We start from the raw sequence: 18,641 nt of genomic DNA on the forward strand, positions 1-18,641 counted from the left end.
GGATCCAGCAGCAGTAAGGACGAACGCAAATGCAGTAAGTCTGATGACGATAAATCAATGAGAAAAGATGAGAATTCCGGCGACAAAAAGGATAAAGACATTAGTGAACAAAAATCATATTCAAACAAGAAGGATGACAAAAAAGTCTTCAGTGAATACATCTACAAAATCGTCGTCCACAGGAAAGCAGACAACACCTTCACGTAATCTTTGGGTATCCGGGTTATCTTCATTAACGAGAGCCAGTGATCTGAAAACTATATTTTCTAAATATGGAAAAGTTATCGAAGCCAAGGTGGTCACCAACACCCGAACTCCGGGTACACGTTGTTATGGCTATGTAACAAAGTCATCATCGTCGGATGCCAGTCGAAGTGTCGCCAAAACACGTGTGGATACAACAAAAAAAGATGAAGACAAGAAGTTACGAGACACAACTTCTAAGACGAGAGACGACAAACGTAAAACTATTGATACAAAGAAGGACGATGCATCAAAGAAACCTGAAGTGGAGAAGGATAAGCAACGCGATAAAGAAAAGGAGAAGGACCATAATAAAAAAGACGTAAACAAAACTATTGAAATAGTCATAATAGATCCAGTTGGAAAAGCAGATGTAGTAACAACCATTTGGGAGTTACTAATACCATGGCAGCGTTAAAGCAAACGGACTAACTAAAAACCAAACGTCGATTACAATCTGCGGCTGGAAGTCACTTTTGAACATGTTTATTTTCTTAAATAAGATAAGTTAAGAAATTTGTAATACTTAAGATCATAAAAACATATACAGTCCATTAATAATCATTTCTTTCCCTCGGCAATATGTTCAAATATCATTGAACATGCTTATTTATATGCAAAGCCGAAATTATACTAACTAAATATAAATATATATCTAATGAATGAAATACTTCTCACTCAGTGAAGGTCATTTTATTTCCCCCCACCAGAGGTAAGGAATAAATAATCTTTTTCGAGTTTTAAGAATGAAATATTTCTCACTCAATGAAGGTCATTTTATTTCCCCCCACCAGAGGTAAGGAATAAATAATCTTTTTTGAGTTGTAAGAATGGAATATTTCTCACTCAATGAAGGTCGTTTTATTTCCCCCCACCAGAGGTAAGGAATAAATAATCTTTTTTTGAGTTCAAAAGTTTGATCTTACAAATCAAACAGCTTGATGTTATAATTCAAACATTTTTGGTCCTTCGAGCCGGATGAAGAGCTCGGTCAAAATCAAAAAGTCCTGTATTTAAAAAACAGGCAACATACAAAAAAGCCCTGTTTAAAATACAGGCAACATAAAAAAATAATTGTAAGACGGGTGTATATTCCCGCATATTAGAACCTTTATTTACATTTTTGGTCCTATCGAGCCTAAAACAAAAAAAAAGAGCTCAGCCAAATTTAAAAAAACCCTGTTATTAATACAAATACAGGCAAAATTAAATTGTAAGACGGGTGAATATTCCCGCATATTGACAAAATAAAAATAATAATAATAATAAGACGGGTGTATATTCCTGCATTAAAACCGATCGCATAAGCCGTTTTAGCAGAGACTAAACGCAGTGATCTAACTGCTATCCAAGAAATATTCCGCGGCTGTGAGTCGAGGCACAGCAAGGTCAACTAGGCGACCAAATCAAATACCTTCAACGATTTCTTTGGAGAAAAACAAGCAGCAACATGATAAATAAATACAAGTCACATACATTTGATTTGGATCTTGGAATCTTCATATTCAAGAGGAAAATTCAACTCCTCAGAGAAGTAATGGAAGATCTCCACCAAATCACTATAATAAAAAGTGATCATATTAAACATTTGAAAATTGTGTTTCTCAAATGCACAATTTTCACACAAATTATTTTTCAAAAATTTTTCCTGAAGTTGAAAATTTATATTTTGAAATAACGGCGGAGTATTTCCAAAATCTCAAACTTTGTACAGCGAGATTACAAAAAGGAGAGCCCGAAATTAGTTATATTTCTCTTCAGCGTGATGTCCTGTTTGAAGATTTTGCAATAGAAGAAGAACCTGAAATTTTGTACCGTTTTGACTCGGATTTAAAATGTACAAAAGTTCCAATCTTTTATCTACCTTGTATATATCTGTCTTCTGCTGAGGAAGAAACAGCAGAAGTAATAGAGGAAGACAAAAACATATATGAAGTTGAAGTTGAAGAAGAATCACTTGAAGAACTTCATAAAGCTTCAAAAACTGAGGAAAAACCAACTAAATTGGTAACTTGTCATCTATCTCTTCCGGCAGGCTCACATTTTGGAAAAATGTGGGAAAGTGAAGTCCAGGTTAAATCGTTTGAAGATGAAACTGAAGTAGCTGATCATATTTTGGAAGATTATGCTAAAACACAGAAGGAAGATTTTACTACTTCACTAAAATACATACAGGAAAAATGCACCGATGCAGAAGGTGATAATACCGGCAGGAATTCAGCGCAAAAGAGTACAAAAACGGTTGCAGCTTTGAAGGACACAAGAACATCCAAGGGTGGATCCAGCAGCAGTAAGGACGAACGCCAATGCAGCAAGCGTGATGACGATAAGTCAAAGAGAAAAGATTAGAAGTCCGGCGACAAAAAGGATAAAGACATTAGTGAACAAAAATCATCTTCAAACAAAACTTCGCAGAAGGATGACAAAGTGAATACATCTACAAAATCGTCGTCCACAGGAAAGCAGACAAAACCTTCACGTAATCTTTTGGTATCGGGGTTATCTTCATTAACGAGAGGCAGTGATCTGAAAACTATATTTTCTAAATATGGCAAAGTTATCGGAGCCAAGGTGGTCACCAACTCCCGAACTCCGGGTACAAGTTGTTATGGCTACGCAACAATGTCATCATCGTCGGATGCCAGTCGAAGTGTCGCCAAAAGACGTGTGGATACAACAAAAAAAGATGAAGACAAGAAGATACGAGACACAACTTCTAAGACGAGAGACGACAAACAAACTATTGATACAAAAAAGGACTATGTATCAAAGAAACCTGAAGTGGAGAAGGATACGCAACGCGATAAAGAAAAGGGAAAAGACCATAATAAAAAAGACGTAAATAAAACTATTGAAATAGCCATAATAGATCCAGTTGGAAAAGCAGATGTAGTAACAACCATTTGGGAGTTACTAATACCATGGCAGCGTTAAAGCAAACGGACTAACTAAAAACCAAACGTCGATTACAATCTGCGGCTGGAAGTCACTTTTGTTGTCCGGCAGAATGTTCAAAATTGAACATGTTTATTTTCTTAAATAAGATAAGTTAAGAAATTTGTAATACTTAAGATCATAAAAACATATACAGCCCACTAATTTTCAATAATAATTTCTTTCCCTTGGCAAAATGTTCAAATATCATTGAACATGCTTATTTATATGCAAAGCCGAAATTATACTAAATATAAATATCTATTTATATATTAATACATACATATGTACATACATAATGTATTTACATGCAATGCAGCAAAATAAAAGAAAAAATATGTAATAATATATAAATAGATATTTATATTTAGTATAATTTCGGCTTTGCATATAAATAAGCATGTTCAATGATATTTGAGCAGCCTGCGAAATCAGAAATGACCAGGGAGATTTAGTTCTGATTGTAGCAATTTACATCTCTCCCAACCAATCAATAAAATCAGTTATTGAATTTTATTTTAACAGTTATTTGTGGAAACTGAAAATATGGAACTTGAGTAATAGATTATGCAATATATGTTAAATAAAATATCTTTTAAAATTAAACAAAATACTTTCATTTTTAAACAATTAAACTTTGTAATTGCCTACCCTTGTTATATGTATATATTCATCTCATTCTTTTGTCGATTTACTGAAGTTTCACTTCTATCATGTGTGAATCGCACACACACAATTTTTATCTTTTTAGATTCGATTTTAAAAACTGTTGTAGGAAATGTGCCTCGCTTGGCGAAACAATGCATTGGTAGTGCCTTTGCTAGAATACGATCTAGCAACACCATGGTTGCAACAATTTACACAATGTCCCAATTATAAAATTCAATACTGTTCCGAAGATTGTCGTATGAGGGCTTTAATTAAAAACCATCGACATGCTTGTTTGGGTTCTTTCCACACAGATGACACAATCAAAAAATGCATTGAATGAAGTAAGTGTAAGTGTTGTACTTGTACCAACATTTTCGATACTTTCAGAAATATGCAATATCCGCCGGGAACTGGTACAATTATAGGGGTGCTTTATTTGGCCAGCAAATTAAGCTATTAGCTTATTTTGTATATTAGCTTATTTTGAATATTGAACTAGAAGCATTGCCAGTTCATAACTTTTTTCATTCACAATAGCAAAGTTTTTCCCAAAAAAAAAAAAATAGTAAAGCGAGAAACCTCATTTTGACAGATGAAAATGTAAACAAACCAAAATTACAGATTTTTTGAAAAAAAAGAATTAAGACAAATATGAACACAAGTTTCCAGTTTTTTGTATTCTAGACCTCAAATAACTAAAATAAATATAACTAAAATAAGTATATTAATATTCTGTTTAAAAATTTGAAATTTCAAACTAAATTGTATATCACCTGATTGTTCTTGTCCGCATTACCAACCCAATTCATTTTTAAGCGAATATATGGACTAAGCTAAGTGCGTTTTATTTGTCCATGATTTAGCTATTAGCTTGTGATGGTCAAATAAAACACGGCTTAGTTATTCGTTTAATGGACATCTACATATAAACAAAGTAACAACAAAAACAGTTTCAGTCCCTTCAATCTTTCCAATCGCTAACAGTGATTACAAACAGAAAATATATCACAAAATGTTGTAAGCAGTCTTTGAACAACAAATGTAACAACTTTTTGTAGCATTTTGTACAGCATTTTCGGACGAGTAATTAACTGCTTTAAGTGTAATGTTTCCGAAAATTGCTTAACATATTTTCAAGAGTTAGCCTTTAGTTCCCCAACGAGGAGGCTTTGAAGGCATTATTGGGTATGATTGGCACAAATAGTCAGGGCATTGCGGCGAGTCCGTCTGCGGAATGGGTGAAAAATGTGAGCGATTTACCAATGCCTGAAGGTGATGAAACAAAACTTGGCGAATATATTGATGACATTTACAATAAAGTGGGAGAATATAAGTTAACAACAATTACTTAATAGTAAAATATTCTATTATTATTTAAGACGTATAAATGTTTATTCCTTAAAGTCGCGGGTGAATTTTTCAACTCTGAGGGTGCGGGATTTTATCTACTTCAAAGCAAGATTAAGCACACTAATTCGACATTTCTTTATATAAACGACATAGTTGTGTTGAAAGCGGTATCATCAGCGGACTCGACCCGGATTTTTCTGGCCAAGGTCTGTTTTTTCGGCGATCTAACCCCGTTTGGATTGATAAGTATTATTTAAAGTTTGTCGTCCTCCTGACCCATGCTTGCATTGAGTCCAACCCGGGCCAGGAGAAATTTTTCTGCTGTGTCTGCACCAAAAGGTTCCATCCAAACTACACCTCAGTCAGGTGTAATCCATGCAATGGATGGAGCCCTCTTAAGACCTGCTCAGGTCTTAGGACGCATAGGGAGTGGACCACGAGTTACGTGGCCGCATGTTGCCAACGCGCTACTGCCAGAATAGCCTCTTCGGATGTGCAATCTGCACCCAGTTCCCGCACTACGCCGCCACTCACCCCGAGTGACCAACAGAGGACCTCCACGGTCCCCAGGAGCTCGAACGGGCAACATAGCTCCCATTCTGACTTGTCACCACCTACACGCCACTCCCTCACCCGCAGGATCACCCAAATCCGCCACAAACCCCAATACTTCAATTCAACTGCAACGGACTCCAGAGTAAGATCGAAGATACAGTTCCACTCATGAACCGGGAACGCGTATAGATAGCCGCGGTCCAAGAAACCAAGCTAAACAGCCTCTCAGATTTCCTGAGTTGCGAGATAATGGTGGTGGCTTAGACTTCATATTGCACAAAACCGTTAAATATCGTCTAATCGATGAAAACATCGACTGTAGGGATACTACCCTAGAATGTCAGGATATCACCTCAACATAGGTGCGCTACTTCGTGGCGAAAACCATTTAGTACTAGGCGAATTTAGCACACACCATGATCTTTGGCATTCCTGTCTGTCAAACGATCGTAGGGGGACGGTGCTGGCGGAACATATTGACGATTAAACATTCTGCACAGTGAATGACGAAGCCCCCACCAGAGTTATGGGCACCTGTAATAGCTCGCCCGATATTACCATTGCTAGTGGTGGTCTGATAAATAGCATAATCTGGCGACCTATTCTAACTCTCGAATCAGACCATCTTCCCTCGATCAGGAAACCTCCCGATTTTGTTTCTGTGGACAACCGTATCTTCGTTAACTTTAACAAAGCTAAATGGGCCGGTTTCACAGAAACTACTGAGAATACCTTCAACGCTTTACCTATTCCTACGGACGTGTCCGGTGGCGAACGTCGATTCTGCAAGGTGATCGCAGCAGCTACCGCTCGCAAATTTCCCAGCCGAAGCAGCCGTTTTAGAGCACCTAAAGTCCTGCAACCTCTCCATCGGTGTGAGTAAGCTTTGGTCCACTGTAAGGCTTTGTCTAATCCGAAGAGACATGATGATTGAGTTAAAGTTCAATGCAATGGCCATGCCTTTTCGGACCCGAAGAAGTGCGCAAGCTATTTTAGCCAGCGATTTACACTGCACCCTTCGGTAGACAAAGCAAAACGATGAGTTACCCGACGGCTGTGAACCATCTACATAAGTCCATTGGCCCTGATGGAATCAACATGCTTAAACTAAAGCATCTAGGCTCGACGGGAGTAAGCTACCTCACCAAGGTCCTCAACCTGTCGCCGACCACTCTTCAAATACCCGAAGTGTGGATATTCGGAAGAGTGCTTTCACTACTGACTGGGAAACCCGCCAACAAAGCGGATTTGAATCGTCCGATAACTCTCTTCAACCCAGTAGTGAAGACACTTGAGATCTTGCTACTCCCGACTTTCACTCACCACCTCAGCCTAGCAAACCACTAGCATAAGCTCCGAAAAGTGCACAGCTCCACCACATTACTCAGCGTCATATACGCCCAGATAGTTCGTGGTCTTAACCAGAAAACACCATGTGAAAGTGTAGCGTTGGACTTGTCAAAAGCATTTCACACAATCGGTCACACAACGCTACTGCAGGACATAGAACAAACTACGCTCCCCCAGGACTGAAGAGCTGGACCATGAACTACTTGAGCGGTCGACAATCAGCCGTACTGTTTCGAGGAGAAAATTTTAAACTGACGAGTATTAATCAAGGGGTTCCGTATGGTGGTGTCTTCTCCCCGCTATTGTTTTACTTCTATATCTCCGAACTCCCACAGCCACCAGGAAAGTTTCGGACAAAGGAATCGATGGCATGTGTAAGGTAAACGGCTATCTCTCCGATTTTTCTCGCTTCTTCTCCGGACGGAACTTAATACTCAATACTAATTTACAAACTGAACTAAGGTGTACAGACTTGACCTTCATATTGCAGTCGACGGCGTCAAGATTCCGACTGTCAATAATCCTAAGATTTTAGGTGTAACTTTTGATAGTCTATGCTCTTTCATACCTCATACGACCGCGATTATCGCCAAGGTATAGAGGTAGAGGAAATCCTAAAGTCGCTGTCTGGCAGCACTTGGGAAAAGGACAAAGAAACGTTGTTGGCAACTTACAAGGCAATCGGATGCAGTGGAACGCAGATAAACAAGCTTCAGACAAGTCAGAACACTGCACTCCGGACTACTACAGCATGTTTCCTGATGTCTCCCATTGAACATCTACATAGTGAAGCGCTTATGTTTCCAGTTAAGGAGCATAATGAACTCCTCTCCAGGCAGTTCCTGCTGGGATGTTTCGCAGAAATCACCCCTGCAGTCACCTTGAAGCGGAACCGACTTCTAAGAACATCAAGAGATCATTCCGCAATTACATCGACGTCGTTAGACAGTACGCCGACCAGACTTCGGACGCAACAAACTTCCGACAAGCACTGACAGCCATTCACAGTGTCGCCATCAACACCTTCACCGAGTCCCTTCCTGTGAATGGCGGGCTCGGGGTCAAACCACCACCAATCGCATACGAAGGGCGGCAAAAAACGAGAGCGTAGCTTCGTTTTGAATACTGTAGCAGGTTAAGCACCTACTTATCTATAATAGACCTCAACATATCCAATATATGTGCTGCGTGCAATGAGTCCCCCCACTAAACTGGTCACCGCTTTGCATGCTCCACCAACGCCACTCATCTAACATCCCTGTCCTTTTGTTCCGACCCCGTCGAAATAAAACGTTTCTTGGGATTTCCGGTATATGACGTCGACAACGACATGACGAACCCTTACCATCCTAACGGGGCCTAAGTACCCGTCATAACAACAACAACAACAATAACCACCGGGATGAAACGACAGAACCGTCGAAATTACGATGCAGTCTGAAGGATTTGCAAACCAGTTACGTGAGTGGAAAGTGCTAAAAGACTACACAGGTAGTGTGGGCCGAGATAAAAGAACAAAAACAGCTAAAACGGGAGAACACGCAAATGAAATGCTTCTAAACTATACAGAAAAAAGCTTCTCGTGACCATATACGAAACCCCACTAAAATACATGGCTAGCAGCAGACCTGAGAAATTTTCAAAGATAAAATAAGCAGCATCATAGAGTCATGTTAAGCAGCAATGTCAAAAATAAAGTGCGCATATCCAAAGAAAGCAGCTTACTGGTAGAGGGATGAAATAAAAAAGGCTGCGTATCCGATGACAATATGCAAGGCTAGAAGAAGAAGAAATGGAATGGAAGAATATAAGGAATATAAAGCTGCTAAAACTGAGCTGAAATGTGTGATAATGTCTTGCCCTCGTTCACTGCCAGACCCATTTGTTTTGCTTCCTTGTCCAGTCTGGAGAAAGCAGAACTAACGGCGCGGGTGTTAAGGCCGATGATATCAATATCATCGGCATACGCCAGCAGCTGTACACTCTTATAAAAGATGGTACCTTCTCTATTAAGCTCTGCAGCTCGAATTATTTTCTCCAGAAGCAGGTTGAAAAAGTCACACGATAGGGAATCGCCTTGTCTGAAACCTCGTTTGGTATCGAACGGCTCGGAGAGGTCCTTCCCGATCCTGACGGAGCTTTTCGTGTTGCTCAGCGTCAGTTTACACAGCCGTATTAGTTTTGCGGGGATACCAAATTCAGACATCGCGGCATAGAGGCAGTTCCTTTTCGTGCTGTCGAAAGCAGCTTTGAAATCGACGAAGAGGTGGTGTGTGTCGATTCTCCTTTCACGGGTCTTTTCCAAAATTTGGCGCATGGTGAATATCTGGTCGGTTGTTGATTTTCCAGGTCTAAAGCCACACTGATAAGGTCCAATCAGTTTGTTGACGCTGGGCTTTAATCTTTCACACAATACGCTCGATAGAACCTTATATGCGATGTTGAGGAGGCTAATCCCACGGTAGTTGGCGCAGATTGTGGGATCTCCTTTTTTATGGATTGGGCATAGCACACTTAAATTCCAATCGTTGGGCATGCTCTCGTCCGACCATATTTTACAAAGAAGCTGATGCATGCTCCTTATCAGTTCTTCGCCGCCGTGTTTGAATAGCTCGGCCGGCAATCCATCGGCCCCCGCCGCTATGTTGTTCTTCAGGCGGGTAATTGCTATTCGAACTTCTTCATGATCGGGCAATGGAACTTCGGCTCCATCGTCGTCGATTGGGAAATCGGGTTCGCCTTCTCCTGGCGTTGTGCATTCACTGCCATTTAGCAGGCTGGAGAAGTGTTCCCTCCATAATTTAAGTATGCTCTGGGCATCGGTGACTAGATCACCTTTGGGGGTTCTACAAGAGTATGCTCCGGTCTTGAAACCTTCTGTAAGCCGCCGCATTTTTTCGTAGAATTTTCGAGCATTACCCCTGTCGGCCAGCTTATCAAGCTCTTCATACTCACGCATTTCGGCCTCTTTCTTTTTTTGCCAGCAAATGCGTCTCGCTTCTCTCTTCAACTCTCGGTATCTATCCCATCCTGCACGTGTTGTGATCGATCGTAACGTTGCGAGGTAGGCAGCCTGTTTTCTCTCCGCTGCCACGCGGCACTCCTCGTCGTACCAGTTGTTCTTTTGCACTTTCCGAAAACCAATGGTTTCGGATGCAGCTGTACGTAAGGAGTTTGAAATGCCGTCCCACAGTTCCCTTATACCGAGTTGTTGATGAGTGCTCTCAGAGAGCAGGAGTGCAAGCCGAGTAGAAAATCGTTCGGCAGTCTGTTGTGATTGCAGTTTTTCGACGTCGAACCTTCCTTGTATTTGTTGACGTGCGTTTTTTGCTGCACAGAGGCGGGTGCGAATCTTGGCTGCAACAAGATAGTGGTTCGAGTCGATGTTAGGACCTCGGAGCGCACGCACATCTAAAACACTGGAGACGTGTCTTCCGTCTATCACAACATGATCGATCTGGTTGGTAGTTTTTCGATCCGGAGACAGCCAGGTAGCTTGATGAATCTTTTTGTGCTGGAATCTAGTACTACAGATAACCATATTTCGGGCCCCAGCGAAGTCGGTCAGCCTCAACCCATTTGGGGATGTTTCCTCGTGGTAGCTGAACTTACCGACGGTAGTGCCAAATATACCTTCTTTGCCCACCCTGGCGTTAAAGTCGCCAAGCACGATTTTGACATCGTGGCGAGGGCATCTCTCATAAGTGCGTTCCAAGCACTTATAAAAGGCATCTTTGGTCACATCGTCTTTCTCATCCGTCGGGGCGTGGGCGCAGATCAGCGATATGTTGAAGAACCTCGCTTTGATGCGGATTGTGGCTAGACGTTCATTCACCGGAGTGAATGATAGTACTCGGCGACGGAGTCTCTCTCCCACCACGAATCCCACACCAAACTTTCGCTCCTTTATATGGCCACTGTAGTAAATGCCACAAGAACCCACTCGTCTCTGTCCTTGTCCCGTCCATCGAATTTCTTGGACGGCGGTGATGTCAGCCTTTATTTTCACGAGGACATCAACCAGCTGGGCAGCGGCACCTTCCCAATTAAGGGACCGTACATTCCAGGTGCATGCCCTCAATTCGTAGTCCTTATTTCGTTTGCCATGGTCGTCATCGAAAGAGGGGTTTCTCATCCGAGGCTGTTTGTCATTTTTCATTGGGGTAGGCTTTTTACGTGGCGGGTCCCAAACCCAGCGCACAACCCTATGCAGGGGATGTTTCGCCTTCTCACTTTAGCTCGCCTTCGAACGGATGTTCTTAGGCTACCCAGAGGATACTTGGTCAAAGACCGGAAGTAGTGAGCTGCTTGAGTCATGTGTAAAAGAATCGTTTCTGGCTACTCCCAAGTGAATGGCGATCAGAGAACTTTCCTCACTAGCGTGAACTTCTACACATGACTCCGTCCTCCAATCCCAATGCATACATACATATATATGTAAATGCTAAAATGCAAAATCATTAATTAATTTACATAAACATTTATTTTGCCAAAATATGTTCGCACAGTTTCATTTCACACTAATTTCGTCAAGTAATTATAGCGCTGCTTTTCTGGCATCCCGCCTTTTCACTAACTGCTGGTTGACGGCACCCTGATTGTGTTTTGTTGCCAGCTCAGAAAACAGATCAGCTGCAAGCGAGAGAGCAAGAAAAGAGATTCTAATCAAGTTATCTATGACAATAAGAGAATGACGAATATTACAAATTACAAATGTTTGCTTTGGCATGTGCACTGGTACATACATACATATGCATGCGCTAAGGCGCTATCTACGATTTGACATGCGCTCTCTTCTATGTTGCACGAATATGTATGTACAAGCTAAGGAACACTGCGCTATGACATGCGCACTCTACTTTGTTTTATATTCACACATAAATACTTACAAACATATGTATGTACATATATACATATGTATGGGCGAAGACGCAAGTGCAAAATCTAACAGAAATATTGTTGTCGGCGTTATTTTGATTAGAAGTGCGTTAGGTAAGCTTTGAGTCGGTTCAGTTTTCTTCCAAAAGTCAAGGCGGCTATTAGCAGCGAATACATACATACTACATCGAATTTCAGTTCAGATTCAAATCAATTATTAAAAATAAAATGCCAAACCAAAGGCGAATTAGACGAAAAAGGAGTTTAACAGGTCGAAGAGAAGAGGTGAATGTTATAGATAAAAAGTAATTTTTAAATGTTAATGTATGTATGTATATGAATTGACCTGTTTTATTACAGCCGTAGTCATGCAGGATCTATGGCAAGTTATTTCACAGCTGCCCTAAACTCCGTAGTTCTTCCGGAGTATAGTTCGCTTGGGGGTTTGACTAATATATGTTTACACTGTAAAGCAAAACATTTCGGAAGTGAAAAGGTACCTGTACTTTTCATTGTTTTATATTCGTAATATATGTATATACATACTTATTGTCTTAATATTTGGTTGAAATTGTTACAAGGTAAGAAATGGCTTTACGACATGTTGTCATGTCGGAAAAGTTAAACTTCAAGAATTACGTGTACCTGAGTTTTTGAAAGCTGTGTTAGAAAATGATTTGAGCTCTTGGCGGAGATATATTTGGAGAATATTCGGCAGCTAAATAGTTCGTTTGCTTTTGCATCATTCGAAGCGAAAATTGCGGAGCCTACAGGGCGCGGACCATATTGCTTCCGAATACATGGATCAATATATCATAGGGTAAGTCCATTGCATGCAGATCATCCTTCAGAATCCTCCTACGCCCAGCTGTTTATTCTTGACACGGTTCAAGCAACTGATATAAGGGCACAACATAATTCAAACTGCGATAGGTATTTGCTGAGAGAAATCCACGAAATGCTTTCAAATATTAACCCCTTGGCAAATGAGTATAAGCATATGGCGCAGGTTGAACGCGAAGAGGAACAGAGGGCCTGAGAAGAAAATCGCAATGCTCGCCGAATTAGCATGCTACTTTTGCTTAGATCGATTATTACGTGATATTCACCAAAATGAAATACCTTTTGGTGGAAAGGTTATTTTATTAGGTGGTGATTTCAGGCAAGTTCTTCCTGTGGTGCCCAATAGCTCACGCTATAGTTGGTAATTGTTTGAAACGGTGCTCACTTTGGAAATTTTTTAGGTGTCTCAAACTCTCAACGAATATGCGTTCTAAAGAATCCTTATACAACAGTTTTCTTTTGCGTGTTGGAGAAGGTCGAGAGCTCTCTCCAGAGTCGAAAATCAATATACCAGAAGAGATAATTTTGCTAAATGAAAATTTAGTGGATTGGGTATTTTAGCCTCAGTCTGGTGTTATTAAATAGCGAAATAGTAAATATGTTGCCCGGTGAAGAAAGGGTATATTATAGCGTGGATACTGTCGTTTCTGAAGATCCTCAAGAGCATGTCGGATTCCCTACAGAATTTCTAAACTCCCTTAATTTCAGTGGAGTAGCGCCTCATGAGTTAAGGCTTAAGGTTGGAACAGTTGTGATGTTAATCCGCAATCTTAATACATATGAAGGGTTGGTCAATGGGACTCGCTTGATAGTAAAAGCACTACATTGTAATTGTTTGGAGGTCGGAATTTTAACCGGTGAATCACAAGGGAAACAAATTTTACAGCCCAGCGAATCAACACTTCCTTTTATTTTAAAGCGTTGCCACTTTCCAATAATTGTAGCATTTGCAATAACAATAAACAAATCTCAAGGGCAGACTCTAGCAAGAGTTGGTGTTTTCCTCAAGGAGGATTGTTTTACGCATGGTCAGCTGTATGTCGCATTGAGTCGAGTACGATCTTCTCAAGATATTAAAGTTAAGACTTACGACCAAAATAAAACCACTACGAATGTAGTTTTCCATGAAGTACTTGAATAAATTGAGTTTTTATAAACAATTTTTTTTTTTACTTTTTTCATTTTAAATAACGGAGTCCCCCGATTATCGGGGGTTATTACTAGTATAAATAATTAGGAAACACTGTCTTTAATAGGCTATCGAACAAATGGCAAATCGACGAGCTATCACAATCCAACTGAAATAAACTGCGAAAAGAGAGCGTATTTGTTAGATTAAATTCCTTATTGAATTTTACAGGTGTTTCTACCTTTAATTTAAAGGAATTTAATACAATGAGTATTTGTTGTAGGTTGTTTTGCTAAGTAGTGTCAAATTACAATCTATTACATGTGTTATTAACTTTCGAGTAAGTTGTAAAAAAAATATATATTTTTTTTATTACATGAATTTTTTTGGCCCAAAAAAGTGTTGTTTATGCTTAGGTTGTTTAAAACGTGTAAGTGTTTTGAAATGATTAACTGTTTTGTCATATTGAAGTGCAATTATTAAAATATAGGATATCAAGCTTATAACACTAATGTTATGTTAATTATCTTCGGGCACGATTCCGATTAAACTGTTGCAAACACTTATATTTTTAAAATATTCAGATTTAAAAACTCAAAAATTTGTATTATATCACATAGTATTTCTCAACGTTTCACATTTTTCACTTTGTATATTTAAATATATTTACACTCTAAACATTGAAATAAGTTTATATTTCTCTTTTATTTTGTTATTATAATCTTGTAATCAGTTGCTACAGAGTATTATAGTTACATACTTGTATACATATATAAATCAGGGTGACGAGAAAAGTTGAAATCCGGTTGAATGTCTGTTCGTCCGTCCGTGCAAGCTGTAACTTGAGTAAAAATTAAGACATCTTGATAAATGATTACAAAAAATATTCGAGTTCGTAGATGGGCGAGATCATACCACTGCCACGCCCACAAATCGCCATTAACCGAAAATATATAAAGTGCCATAACTAAGCACTAAATTAAGATATAAAACTGTAATTTGGCACAGGGGATTGCAGTAGCCAGAAGCACCTGTGGGCAAAAATTTTTGAAAAAGTGGGTGTAGCCCCGCCGTCCAATAAGTTTAATGTATATATCTCCTAGACCACGAAAACTACAACAACCAAACTTGCTAAGCGCAAATCTCATAAGAATTCCTACCGATGGTATGAAAATGGATGAAATAGAAGATAACCCCGTTCACTCCCAATATAACGGTACTGTTCAAAACTACAAAAACCGCGATAAATTCACAACTAAATGCGCCAGAGACGCTAGAACTTACCGCCGGGACGGTATGACAAGGCTTTATAGGGGCCGTGGTAAAAATTGGAAAATGGGCGTGGTACCTGGTCGAGCCAATACCCGGAGTAATCTAAGTATTTTATTACGTAATGTTTTTATATAATATTACTTATTTGTTTATTATATTTAAATAATAAAATAAACATATGCATGGAAAGATTTTCCTACTTAATTTAATTTGAAATATAATTTATAGACACTTCTTTTCATAAGAACTAAGAGTGCTAAATAAAGAAAGAGGAATTATAGGGAAAAAGAGATATCGCAGCGAGTTGCTCATATTTGCTTATTATCATCTGGCAGCGCCCTATTTCCTCATAATTGTTAGAATAGAAATGATGCTCACTATGAGTGTAAAAAGTAATTTTTTAAATATCGATTTCTCACTTTTAAAACCTGCAAAAAGTTTAAGTTGTGACTTTGTTTAAATTATTCTTCACTGGTGTAGACCTCGCTTACGCGATTATAGCCGAGTTAACAACAGCGCGCCAGTCGTTTCTTCTTTTCGCTATGTGGCGTCAATTGGAGATTCCAAGCAAACAACATTCAGAGCTGGAGTGTTTTCTTCCATTCGGACAACATGACCTAGCCAGCGTAGCCGCTATCTTTTAATTCGCTGAACTATGTCAATGTCGTCGTATATCTCGTACAGCTCATCGTTCCTTCGAATGCGATATTCGCCGTGGCTAATGCGCAAAGGACCATAAATCTTTCGCAGAACCTTTCTCTCGAAAACTCGTAACGTCGACTCATCGGCTGCCGTCATCGCCCATGCCTCTGCACCATATAGCAGGACGGGAATTATGAGTGACTTATAGATTTTGGTTTTTGTTCGTCGAGAGAGGAATTTACTTCTCAATTGCCTACTCAGTCCGAAGTAGCACCCTTTGGCAAGAGGTATTCTACGCTGGGTTTCCAGGCTGACATTGTTGGTGGTGTTTATATTGGTTCCAATATGGATGAAATTATCTACAACTTCAAAGTTATGCCTGTCAACAGTGACGTGGGAGCCAAGTCGCGAGGGCGACGACTGTTTGTTTGATGACAGGACAAATTTCGTCTTGCCCTCATTCACTGCCAGACCCATTTGCTTTGTTTCCTTGTCCAGTCTGGAGAAAACAGAACTAACGGCGCGGGTGTTGAGGCCGATGATATCAATATCATCGGCATACGCCAGCAGCTGTACACTCTTATAAAAGATTGTACCTGCCCGATTAAGTTCTGCAGATCGCATTTCCAGCAGTAGATTGAAGAAGTCGCACAATAGGGACTCGCCTTGTCTGAAATCTCGTTTGGTATCGAACGGCTCGGAGAGGTCCTTCAGATCCTGACGGAGCTTTTGGTATTGCTCAACGTCAGTGTACACAGCGGTATTAGTTTTGCGGGGATACCAAATTCAGACATCGCGGCATAAAGGTAGCTCCAATCAGTTTGTTGATGGTGGGCTTTAATCTTTCACACAATACGCTCGATATAACCTTATACGCGACTTATCCCACGGTAGTTGGCGCATATTGTGGGGTCTGCCTTTTTATGGATTGGGCATAGCACACTTAAATTCCAATCATTAGGAATGCTTTCGTCCGACCATATTTTACAAAGAGGCTGATGCATGCTCCTTATCAGTTTTTCGCCCCCGTGTTTGAATAGCTCGGCCGGTAATCTATCGGCCCCCACTACTTTGTTGTTCTTCAGACGGATAATTGCTATTCGAACTTCTTCATGGTCGGACAACGGAACGTCTGCTCCATCGTCATCTATTGGGGAATCGTGTTCGCCTTCTCCTGCCGTTGTACTTTCACTGCCACGTAGCAGGCTGGAGAAGCCCTCCATAATTTTAGTATGCTCTGGGCATCGGTCACTAGATCACCCTGAGGGGTTCTATAAGAGTATGCTGCGACCTTGAAACCTTCTGTTAGCCGCCGCATTTTTGGTAGAATTTCCGAGCATCACTCCTGTTGGCCAACTTATCAAGCTCTTCACTCTCACGCATTGCGGCCTGTTTCTTTTTCTGTCTTCAAATGCGTCTCGCTTCCCTCTTCGTCCGGGATGGGAGAGTGGTCGATCGTAACGTTGCTAGGTATGCAGTCTGTTTTTTCTACGCTGCGACACGGCACTCCTCGTCGTTCTTTTTATTTTCCGAAAACCAATGGTTTCGGTTGCAGCTGTACGTAAGGAGCTTGAAATGCCGTCCTACAGTTCCCTTATACCGAGTTGTTGACGAGTGCTCTCAGAGAGCAGGAGTGCAAATCGAGTAGAAAAAAATTGTTCAGCGGTCTGTTGTAATTGCAGTTTCTCGACGTCGAACCTTCCTTGTGTTTTAAACTTCTAACCTCGGGCCTCAACGAAGTCGATCAGCCTCAAGCCATTTGGGGATGTTTCATCGTGGATGCTGAATTTACCGACCGTAGTGCCTAGATACCTTCTTCGCTAAAGCTTAGTACGCAGCTCTCAAGAAACGTAAAAACTTCATATAAAAAAACGCTTAAGAAACGGTCAAGATACTTTCCTGCGACAAACTTACTTGTGCTAGTACGAAGCTCTCAAGAAATCTAGTACTAATTTTTGATACTTTTTTTTCAGTAAAATGTGAATATGGCAAACCTTGTTTTGCGAAGAAACATCAAATCAACAATTGTTTCTTGAAGGAAATTCGAAGTAATCGTCAAATTCGTCCTAAATTAGTTGAAATCATTATTATGAAGTATATTCCATTTTGAAATGTTGCATAAAACCTACCAATCATCAACAACATTTCTTAAATCTCAATAAAAATATTTATGTTACCATACACATACACACATACATATTACGCACAAAGTTTGTTTTCTTTGTTTATTCTCTCTTGCTCTTCTAATGTAGATCATTCACAATGCGTAACCAGCTGTCAAAATTACTTGAGAAATAATGTATTTTTTTCCTTGAGCAATTACTTGAGAGCTGCATACCAACCTTAAACGAGATTTTGATATCGAGGCGGGGGCAGCTGTCATAAGTGCGCTCCAAGCGCTTATAGAAGACGTCTTTGGTCACATCGTCTTTCTCTTCCGTCGGGGTGTGTTCGCAAATCAGCGATATGTTGAAGAACTTCGCTTTGATGTGGCTTGTGGATAGACGTTTATCCTCCGGGGTGAATGGCAGTACTCTCTCACCACGAATCCCAGACCAAATTTGCGCACCTTTATATGGCCTCTGTAGTAAATACCACAAGGACCTACTCGTCTCAGTCCTTGTCCCGTCCATCGCATTTCTTGAACGGCGGTGATGTCAGCCTTCACTCTAACGAGGACATCGACCAGCTGGGCTGCGGCACCTTTCCAATTAAGGGACCGGACATTCCGGGTGCATGACCTCACATCGTAGTCTTTAAGTCATTTGCCATGATCGTCATCATAATGAGGATC

General features: G+C 40.3%; 1 pseudogene; it reads left to right on the forward strand.

Moving 5' to 3' along the window:
* Positions 1-2,865: 2,865 nt before the first annotated feature.
* On the forward strand, positions 2,866-5,922 carry LOC120781555 (annotated as a pseudogene).
* Positions 5,923-18,641: the final 12,719 nt, after the last annotated feature.

Source organism: Bactrocera tryoni, unplaced genomic scaffold, assembly GCF_016617805.1.
Source record: "Bactrocera tryoni isolate S06 unplaced genomic scaffold, CSIRO_BtryS06_freeze2 scaffold_7, whole genome shotgun sequence".
In the NCBI taxonomy this organism is placed as follows: domain Eukaryota; kingdom Metazoa; phylum Arthropoda; class Insecta; order Diptera; family Tephritidae; genus Bactrocera; species Bactrocera tryoni.